Source organism: Schistocerca americana, chromosome 5, assembly GCF_021461395.2.
Source record: "Schistocerca americana isolate TAMUIC-IGC-003095 chromosome 5, iqSchAmer2.1, whole genome shotgun sequence".
Taxonomy (NCBI): domain Eukaryota; kingdom Metazoa; phylum Arthropoda; class Insecta; order Orthoptera; family Acrididae; genus Schistocerca; species Schistocerca americana.
In genome coordinates, this window is record NC_060123.1 from 152,061,130 (window position 1) to 152,072,959 (window position 11,830).

An 11,830-nucleotide genomic window follows, 5' to 3' on the forward strand; every position below is an offset into this window, starting at 1 on the left:
TGACAGAGTACTGAAAAGCCAAAGTTGAAACGAGGTCACTTATGTAGAAGACATTCGCAAAGTACTACTGAGAATCTTCGGAAAGCCAGGCAACATGAAACTATTGTACCTTGTACACAAGATATATGACAGGAGAAGCATTCTAAGGCTTCAACAGCAAGATGGTAAGTTCTATTCAAAAAGAAGGCAGGTGCCGACTGGCGTGAATATCACAGTCATCAGTTAGTAAGTAATGACTGAAAACTGCGGCCCATAGTGCTCCAAACGTTCTCAAATGGGGAGAGATTCCGCGACGTTGCTGTCCAGGTCAGGGTCTGGCAAGCACGAAGACAAGCAGTAGAAAACTGCCGTGTGCGGGCTGGCGTTATCTTGCCGAAATGTAAGCCCACGACGGCTTGCCATGAAGGGCAACAAAACGGGGGATAGGATATCGTCGACGTACCGCTGTTCTTCAAGGGTGTTGTGGATGACAACCAAAGGGCTCTGTTACGAAGTGAAATGCCACCCCTGACCATCACTCCTGGCTCCCTGTATGCGGTACATATCTCCGAGACGCCTTTTGAAACACCCAATACTTTTGCTCCTTTTCTTACGGAAGCACCCAGAATACGAGCACCACCAACTTATCCACTTTCGAATTCACTTAGCTCCGACATGGTGCACTCACAAGTTCAATGAACACTCTTCTGACCGCGACTAACACTTGCAACGTGTTGTGAACATTGTAAAGGTGTCATTCGTCGTCAAATACAACTGCGCCATCTGCAGGCTTGACAAGCGTCTGCATTTATGTTCATGCATGCATTTCTCACTAGGTTTCCATGTTCTCCTCCAGCCCCTGTAGACGTACGATACAGTTCCCCACAGTCGTTTAATGAACAAAGTAAGAGCATATGGACTATCAGACCAATTGTGTGGCCGGCCGATGTGACCGAGCGGTTCTAGGCGCCTCAGTCTGGAACCGCGCGAACGCTACGTTCGCAGGTTCGAATCCTGCCTCGGGCATGGATGTGTGTGATGTCCTTACGTTAGTTAGGTTTAATTAGTTCTCAGTTCTAGGGGACTGACGACCAGATATGTTAAGTCCCATAGTGCTCAGAGCCATTTTGAACCAATTGTGTGATTGGATTGAATAGTTCCTAGGTAACAGAACGCAGCATGTCATTCTCAATGGAGAGAAGTCTTCCGAAGTAAGAGTGATTTCAGGTGTGCCGCTGGTGAGTGTCGTAGGACCATTGCTATTCACAATATACATAAATGGTCTTGTGGATAACATCGGAAGTTCACTGAGGCTTTTTGCGGATGATGCTGTAGTATATCGAGAGGTTGTAAAAATGGAAGATTGTACTGAAATGCAGGAGGATCTGCAACGAATTGCGCATGGTGCAGGGAATGGCAATTGAATTTCAATGTAGACAAGTGTAATGTGCTGCGAATACATAGAAAGAAATATTCTTTATCATTTAGCTACAATATAGCAGGTCAGCAACTGGAAGCAGTTAATTCCATAAATTATCTGGGAGTACGCATTAGGAGTGATTTAAAATGGTTTGATCATATAAAGTTGATCTTCGGTAAAGCAGATGCCAGACTGAGATTCATTGGAAGAATCCTAAGGAAATGCAATCCGAAAACAAAGGCAGTAGGTTACAGTACACTTGTTCGCCGACTGCTTGAATACTGTTCACCAGTGTGGGATCCGTACCAGATAGGGTTGATAGAAGAGATAGAGAAGATCCAACGGAGAGCAGCGCGCTTCGATACAGGATCATTTAATAATCGCGAAAGCGTTACGGAGATAATTGATAAACTACAGTGGAAGACTCTGCAGGAGAGACGCTCAGTAGCTCGGTACGGGCTTTTGTTGAAGTTTCGAGAACATACCTTCACCGAGGAGTCAAGCAGTATATTGCTCCCTCCTATTTATATCTCGCGAAGAGACCATGAGGAAAAAATCAGTGAGATTAGACCCCACACAGAGGCATACCGACAATCTTTCTTTCCACGAAACAATAAGATACTGGAATAGAAGGGAGAGCCGATAGAGGTACTCAAAGTACCCTCCGCCACACACCGTCAGGTGGCTTGCGGAGTATGGATGTAGATGTAGGTGTAGACTAATGGTTCAGGGAACTGTTCGCTGTTAACGGTATATCATATTCCAATTCCAGTGTGGTTCAAATTTCCAGTTGTACAACATATTAATGGAGTTACAATAATAATAATAATAATAATAAGTTTGATGATGATGATGATGATGACGATAGGCAAGAATGCTCAGACTGTATGTCTCGATACATTCGAGACGTCGCTTGACACGTGACGCCTGCTCGGAGTCGGACGTCCACTGTGGGAGTAGCTGGCGGCCCACGGGACGGAGTAGCGGCCCGTTACCACAGGTGGGGCACGTGGGACGTCAGGACGCACCCGTGTAACGGCAGGTAGGCGAGTCAGGAGCACACTGGCACACTGCCCGCTGCAGCTCTGCTCACACGCCGTGGCGCGCTGGGCAGACCGCTGGGCAATTATATACAACCGCTCGCTCACCGATAGATCTGTACCTGCAGATTGGAAAAATGCGCAGGTTGCTCCAGTGTTTAAGAAGGGTAGTAGGAGTAATCCATCGAACTACAGACCTATATCATGGACGTCGGTTTGAAATAGGGTTTTGGAGCATATACTGTATTCAAACATTATGAATCACCTCGAAGGGAACGATCTATTGATACGTAATCAGCATGGTTTCAGAAAACATCGTTCTTGTGCAACGCAGCTAGCTCTTTATTCGCACGAAGTAATGGCCGCTATCGACAGGGGATCTCAAGTTGATTCCGTATTTCTAGATTTCCGGAAAGCTTTTTACACCGTTCCTCACAAGCGACTTCTAATCAAGCTGTGGGCCTATGGGGTATCGTCTCAGTTGTGCGACTGGATTCGTGATTTCCTGTGAGGAAGGTCGCAGTTCGTAGTAATAGACGGCAAATCATCGAGTAAAACTGAAGTGATATCAGGTGTTCCCCAGGGAAGCGTCCTGGGACCTCTGCTGTTCCTGATCTATATAAATGACCTGGGTGACAATCTGAGCAGTTCTTTTAGGTTGTTCGCAGATGATACTGTAATTTACCGTCTAGTAAGGTCATCCGAAGACCAGTATCAGTTGCAAAGCGATTTAGAAAAGATTGCTGTATGGTGTGGCAGGTGGCAGTTGACGCTAAATAACGAAAAGTCTGAGGTGATCCACATGAGTTTCAAAAGAAATCCGTTGGAATTGATTACTCGATAAATAGTACAATTCTCAAAGCTGTCAATTCAGCTAAGTACCTGGGTGTTAAAATTACGAACAACTTCAGTTGGAAAGACCACATAGAAAATATTGTGGGGAAGGCGAGCCAAAGGTTGCGTTTCATTGGCAGGACACTTAGAAGATGCAAGAAGTCTACTAAAGAGACAGCTTACACTGCATTCGTTCATCCTCTGTTAGAATATTGCTGCGTGGTGTGGGAACCTTACCAGGTAGGATTGACGGAGGACATCGAAAGGGTGCAAAAAAGGGCAGCAGGTTTTGTATTATCACGTAACAGGGGAGAGAGTGTGGCAGATATGATACGCGAGTTGGGATGGAAGTCATTAAAGCAAAGACGTTTTTCGTCGCAGCGAGATCTATTCACGAAATTTCAGTCACCAACTTTCTCTTCCGAATGCCAAAATATTTTGTTAAGCCCAACCTACATAGGTAGGAATGATCATCAAAATAAAATAAGAGAAATCAGAGTTCGAACAGAAAGGTCTAGGTGTTCGTTTTTCCAGCGCGCTGTTCGGGAGTGGAATGGTAGGGAGATAGTATGATTGTGGTTCGATGAACCCTCTGCCAAGCACTTAAATGTGAATTGCAGAGTAATCATGTAGATGTAGATGTAGATGTAGGATCCACGTGTGTTGCAGCACTCTGTAGTGATATCCACGTGGGACGAGCACAGCGTACTACGCGCGTCGCCGACATTGTCATTTGACTCGTGTATCTCTGTTTGTTTACACTTGCCACTAAATCCAAAACTTCAGTTATTTCTTTATTTTTCAGTCTCAGCTGCACTTGCAGTTTGTGTCACCATTACCTGAGTGGTTCCGAAATGAATAATGAAATAACATTCGACATGTTGAGCTATTCACAACTGTTCAATTTCCAACTCTCTGCGTCCTTAACGTAAATGTCTACTACAAATGGTTCAAATGGCTCTGAGCACTATGTGTAAGTAGGCTGTTTATGTTTTCTTATTGGCAACGTTACATAGCGCTCCATATGAAAATCACTGGCTGTGCTGTGTGCAGTCTGTGGCTAGTTTGCATTGTTGTCTGCCATTGTAGTGTTGGGCAGCTGGATGTTAACAGCGCTTAGTGTTGCGCAGTTGGAGGTGAGCCGCCAGCAGTGGTGGATGTGGGGTGAGAAATGGCGGAGTTTTGAAATTTGTAAGACTGGATGTCATGAACTGCTATGTATATTATGATTTTTCAACACTATTAAGGTAAATACATTGTTTGTTCTCTATTAAAATCTTTCATTTGTTAACTATGCCTGTCAGTAGTTAGTGCCTTCCATAGTTTGAATTTTTTATTTAGCTGGCAGTAGTCGCGCTCACTGTATTGCAGTAGTTCGAGTAACGAAGATTTTTGTGAGGTAAGTGATTTGTGAAAGGTATAGGTTAATGTTAGTCAGGGCCATTCTTTTGTAGGGATTTTTGAAAGTCAGATTGCGTTGCGCTAAAAATATTGTGTGTCAGTTTAAGAACAGTCATGTTTAATTTTTCTAAGGGGACGTTTCATATGGCGACCCTGCCAGGATACCTCACTGGAATCTTCTGATTTTTTTCTTGTAGTTTGTGTAATTAGTGTAGCTATTGTTTATTGCTAGTGCGTAATTGTAGAGAGAATCTCCTTTGTAGTTGCAGTCTTTCATTGTTGTTGTGGCATGCAAGTAGATTTGCACCAAGTATTTTGCAGCTGCACTTGCAATTAACTAGATATTATTTTCAGTGCTATGTTAATGTGTTTTCTTATTTTACTCTTCCAATTGTGTTTTACTGTGTTATTGTGACAATAATGGCATGTGAAAAACATAATACTAGGCTCCAAAGTAAACTGAGAAATGACAGTGGAGACGAAAGTAGTGTGTTAGCACCACCGAGTAATGAATTAACTAATGTTCAAAGTAGTAAGTTGGTAATTGTGCATAGGGAAATGGAGCGGGCGGCAAATAATAGTGTAGACAGTGAAACAATTAGTGAACAGGGAAGCATTATCGATCGATCAGTCAGCAACAGTTCGCCTCAGGAATCCGAAATGACAGGACACAATCTTGCAAATACTGTAGATTCAGGTTTTGGGTCCTCACCGTTTTCTCAAATAAGTCAAGACACATTTTCTGCTTGTCAAAATGTGAATGTTGCCGGTGCAATTTCACTGCCGAAAACCACTGAGGAACATGTTTCAGACATCATTGCTTTGTTATTACAGTTAATGCAACAAATGGGACAAAGGCTACAAAAGTTAGACACAACGCTTGAACACAATCAGAAACAAATGGGACAAAATCTTCAAAAGTTAGACACAATGTAACAACACCAGAGACAAACACAGCAACAGTTAGACGCAATGGAACAAAATCTTCACACCATGCTTGAACAAACACGTGAAGATTTAACTACTGAGTTACATAAAATCGAATCGAAATGTCAAAAAGTCTGTAATGACGTAAAAACACAAATTTGTGAGCATTTCCAACCTATTTTTTCGCGTCATGAAAATGCATTACAGAATCACAAAGCAGCCATAAAAGAACTGCAAACTATTGTTCATGAAAATCATGAGACATTGCAAGCTAAAATTGACTCAGTTGCATCTACCGATTCGGTTACACAACTTGCAAAAACTCAGGAAAACTTAAAGGATACAGTAGATACTCTGAAAATTGGTTCAGAAAAACACATGGAGGAAATTAGTTCATTATCAGAGAAAGTAGTAGAACTTTCGGATCAGCTAAATAATTTATCTACAAAGGTAGATGATAATCTGAATGACACAAAACCGGTAGTCTTTAATGACACAGAAGAGTGCGAACAAATTAGGAAATTCAAACAAAATCAGAATCAAATTAATACGCAACACCAAAGAGAAATTCGGGAAGTACAAGATCAGCTGACACAGGTAATACAAGAATTACGTATTTCAGAGGACACTCGCGCCCCAATACGGGAAGAGGGACATAGAAATACGGAACAGCCACAAAATAACAACGCAGCGCATTTCGGAAATTATGAAAGACATTGGCAAGGTGCACCGAATTTTGAAATGGAACCGCCGAAACGACGTAACAGTGACCGATATGCGACTCCCCGACATGATGATTTTTACTATAAGCTGTTCATTACTACACGTTAATTTAAAACATTTAAGAATTCTGGCAACGACATTCATCCACAAGCGTGGCTCCATCAATTCTCTCATTGTTTTCCTCCCAGCTGGTCATTAGAGCACAGATTAGAATTTATGTGTGGCTGTTTAGAGAATGAACCAGCTGTAAGAATGCGGTCGGTCATTCATGATTGTCACAGTGAAGGAGAATTTTACCATGCCTTCCTCTCAGCATATTGGTTTCAAGCTACACAAGACCGAGTAAAACATAGTATCATAATGATGAAACATTTCGAACAATCTGAATTTTCCAGTCTTGTGAAATATTTTGAAGACATGTTGCACAAGAATCAGTACCTGTCAAACCCATACAGCCCCTCAGAACTCATCCGCATTTGCTTAATCAAATTACCTGAACATTTACGACATATTATTTTGGCAGGACGTTGCAAAGACGACATTGAAGCTTTTCAGGGACTCTTACAAGAACTGGAAGTTGACACTGACAATTGCGGGACGCGAAAACAGCAACACAACAATTACAGGTCACATCCGTCACAATTCCGCGATGAAAGAAATAATAACTGGACACGACAAGGCTATTCTTACAACGCAAATCGTGAACAAAACAGACGCCTCCTATATGACAACCACTGGCAGAGTAATAGTTACAGAGAAAGATCGCTATTCTGTAGTAATTAATATGACACAGACAATCATAGAAACAGACAATATGGCAATCAGAACTATTATTACCACGGGAGACAGAATAACTTCAGACGCAACGGTCCACCATGCACTGATAATTCAGGGAGAAATTCTCCACCACATGACCGACAAACAAGAAACTATGTAAACTACCGACAAAACGACAGGCCTGAATTCCATCACAACTGGCGAGCTTCAAACAGGGCAGGACCTGCTCGTCAAGGTGAATTTGTAGCCGGCCGCGGTGGTCTCGCGGTTCTAGGCGCGCAGTCCGGAACCGTGCGACTGCTACGGTCACAGGTTCGAATCCTGCCTCGGGCATGGATGTGTGTGATGTCCTTAGGTTAGTTAGGTTTAAGTAGTTCTAAGTTCTAGGGGACTGATGACCACAGCAGTTGAGTCCCATAGTGCTCAGAGCCATTTGAACCATTTTTTTTGAATTTGTAGAAGTTGGGTCTCCTAATCCCAATAACGACGCACGCCAACAAAGAGACAGACAATGACTCGCACCACAGGCAGCCATGTGCGCCGGCTGGCTCAGGGAAAAATAACATAGACGCTAACCTTGAGAAAAATATTAGCATTCCTTACCGACGTATACCACATGATAATTGCTTTGAAGTTGAAACTCTGCGTACTAGGAAGAGTGAAGGTTTACACCACATTTCACATGTAAAACCGTTTATTGAAAGATAATCTACTTTTTGACTTTGTCTTTGCTATAAAACTTTTCACTTCACATTTCTAGTATGCATTGTCAGACTTAGAAACTGTTACCATGCAACAATGTTTGAAGTTAAATATCCAATCAAGAACCAAGAGAACTTATTTAAACAGAAATTACGAATGCATTGTTATAGTGAACAGACGACACAGTGTTATTGTGTCTGTACATTCTTGCTTGTTAGTGCACGATTATGTATCGACTATAAGGCTCACATACTTAGAACATATACCGGTACTGCTAATGAGACTTTAATGCAACATTTAGGTTTACTTGAAAATACATTCTGGATTTAAAGTACTTTCTGTGAGATACCAGATGACGCAGTGGTTAGTTTATGTGACAGCTACACGATTGTATCACGACGCTACTAATGAGTGACAATTTACAATGTTGCTTTTGCTGTGTTTCTGTTTCATATCTGCACAGTTTTTCTGAATTATTCTGGAAAGTAAAACATGTTTTAGTAGTAACTTTTGTGGTATAGCTACAATGAGACGGCCTTTTCCGTAGCACAACAATATGTTACAGCACAGTACTTTCTTCATCACGGCAATAAGCGTAATAACTAAGATATCTATATGCAAAGCATTTCACTTTTGTTTATCATGAGATAAGTACATTGACTTTTGCAGAACTTAACTTTCAGAGGACGATAACTACGACACTTCCACAGAGATTATCTTACAACAAGACACACAGTTTAGCTCTACAGTACACGTATTTGAGTGATTAATTTTGTACTTAAAACATTAATTTTTAAAGATATTTCAAATACAATGATACAAAGGTTTTCCGTGATACATTTCATTCCATTACTGTAATCTGTAACACCTGAGGGTATAATTACATTAATCCTCAGGGAGGTACATGCTTACCTTGTGTACCATGTGTTTGGCAAGCACAAGGAGACCTAGCTAATATGGTATTTGCTTATACAACTTTACACATCGGTACCATATTTCTCTAACACACAAACTACACAGCTATCTGATCATTTAACTGAGAGATAAACTTTTTTTTACTACATCAGTGACACATGTTTACGCAATTACACAGTTGGGTAACTTCACACTTATGAAATTGTATTTTGTCTGCACTTTGTGAACTGTTCATATTTTTTTGGAACCATTGTGATACTATGAGAGCTTTGAATGATGTATTTGGTAAGGGAGCATGATTTTAAAGTACGTTTGAGGTGGATGACACTATTGAAATGAGCAGAGAATTTTTTTTTTAGGTTTTGACATTATTGCAGAAAGCTACGACGTTTTTGAGATTTGACTGAGGTGTTATGATATTATTTTTATGATGACGATGTGTATTATGCTGTTGAGGTATGTTTATGATCAATAAGCTGATGCTATATGAGTTATTTGATTATGCTACGTATCTGTTATGATGAAATATGGAAAAAGTGTCGACGAATAAGGTAAGGAATAATTAGTAGTGGTTAGGGACTCTGGTTTGTGAAAAAGGTTGTTGGAAACCAAGAATCGTACTTTAAGAGTTATGAAATGTATGTAAATGCGAGAATGTATTACAATGCAGACGAAAATGTTTTGGACACTGTTATATCAATACGATTTTGTTTCTACAGATTTGTAATGCAAATTCTTGACCTGTGAAATATTTTTATATGAGACTGTCACTGTAGCGGAAACAGCTGCCGTAAATATTTCGGTAAGAAACTTAAGTGACCACCTTCACGTAATGCGTCATGGGCACCCAGCTGCGCGACAGACGCCTGGAAAAAAGCCATTAGTGTGTGCCTTTCAGAGGCACAGGTGGAGAAGAAAAAAAAAAAGGAGGCCATTATCCTCACTATTGACATTCCTTTGTAGGAAGCATCGTAAATACGACACCCTCAAACTTGAAAACATGATTACACTGTAGAGTTCTTAATCTATGATATTTACTGAAATGAAATGATGAGAAACATTTCATGTCGATTGTCTTGCTAGTTGAAATATTGTTTACTGCATTATGAAATTCCATATGGCTAGTGAATGACGTTTCACACCTTGCTTTGCCTATTTTGTTTAATATCTAGTTTCTAGCTGCACTGCAGCATTGGTTAAAATAAAATTTTATAGATGTACTAATATAGATATTTCCTGTCTACAGATCCAGTAAATAATAATTTTGTGATACTTCCAAAAAGATTAGGGAGCACAAAAAGACATTTCCCTTCACAGGAACTGCATACATAATTTTCTTTTCAAGTATTTGGTAATTTATTTCATAGAATAAGTTTTTGTGGTGCAACACTTTAATTACATAGACATTAAGATGTGAATATACATTTCCCTTATCTGCATTGTTGTCTTTAGTGTACTATTTTTTCTGCTTGTGAGTTTGTCATGTTTAGATATAAGTTATTACATTTACTGCTGCTAGCTTTGCCAATTTGCGTTTGTTGTCATTGCTGTTTGTGTTAATTGTTTTGTGCTGCTGCATTGCCTCATCCCTTAGTTTAGCATCTTAGCTCAGCAGATTTAAGTTACCTTAAGAGGGGGTAGACTATATAAGAGAAAGAGTTGCGATGAATTGGAAGAAATGCATTGAGAAGTTATACGAAAAAAGTACTGAAAGCAGGTATAGATAGGACTTTTTGGAAATAATGAAGAACGAAGGGAGATCTCCGAGAAGTAAAGAAAGTTTTGTTTGCAAAATAATGCAGTAAAACAAACCCGGTCCTTTCCTTGTGTTATCCCACTATGTGTTTGTGTACCCTTGGGTATTTGAGTTCTTCCTGTCTTTATGTGTTTATCTGATGAGAGTTACATTGTAGAATTTTTCTGATAATATGTTATTTAGTTTGTAAAGATGTTTAGACATTATTTATTCTGTTTTGTTTTAATGCTCATGTGTGAAGGTGATGTTTCAAAAGTTATTCTGATCTTTTATGTATTGACTTATGTCATAATTCCTGTAACACTGATGTATATGTTTATTTCTATCCTTTTGTAAAGCCTGTGTTACTACAAATGTTATCTGTATTGTTATGTTCTTTAATGATGTATTTTGTACCTTTGCTATTGTATTATTATGTTATAAAATTGTAATTGACACCAGTTCATCAAATTCAGTAACTTGTAAGTTACATTTCACTGCACACGTTTCTGTTGGTCATAGTATATGGACAATATGTGAGAAGTTGGGACTGTTAGTGTTTGCACATGTGTTAATAATTCAGCAAGGGACTGGATAACAGCATTGCTGGTTCTAAGGACATTTCAAAAAAAATTTTTGTGAGTGCACAAGTGGTGGTTTATAGACTTGCTATATTGTCCACAAGACTCTTTGATGGTGATTGTACACCTGCACAGTCGCAACGGATGGCTGCCAGCCATCTCTACAAGGACTACAGTGGGTCTACACCTTTGATGACTCACCAATACCATTATCTCTACAAGGACTGCAGTGGGTCTGCTCCTCTGGTGGCCCACCAATACCATAATCTCTACGAGGAATACAGTGTGTCTGCTCTGTGATGACCTACCTTCAAAACTTCAACTGACTCTGCGGTGGGTTTGCTCCGTTGTGGCCCATTACCTGTCTGCATGTCAAGAGTCAGCACTGTCTTTCCGTTGGAAGGACAACACTACTTCTTCAAGACTGCATGGAAATCCACTACTTCCGTGTGCATTTTCTTTTACTGCTCAGACTTTGAGAAAGACACTGCTATTTTACTGTGATGAACGATCAGGACTGTCTTTATGGACTGTGAGAAAATTTTAGCTTTTGACCAACATTGTATCAGTAAGTGTGTGCATTTTATTTCTTTGTTATTGTAATTATGAAAAAATTTTTCAAATCTGTATTGGCCACTGCCCAAAACAATTTGTAAAATTTTTTGTGGGGAGCATGGGGGCTATGTAAGTAGGCTGTTTATGTTTTCTTATTGGCAACGTTACGTAGCGCTCTGTATGAAAATCACTGGCTGTGCTGTGCGCAGTCTGTGGCTAGATTGCATTGTTGTGTGCCATT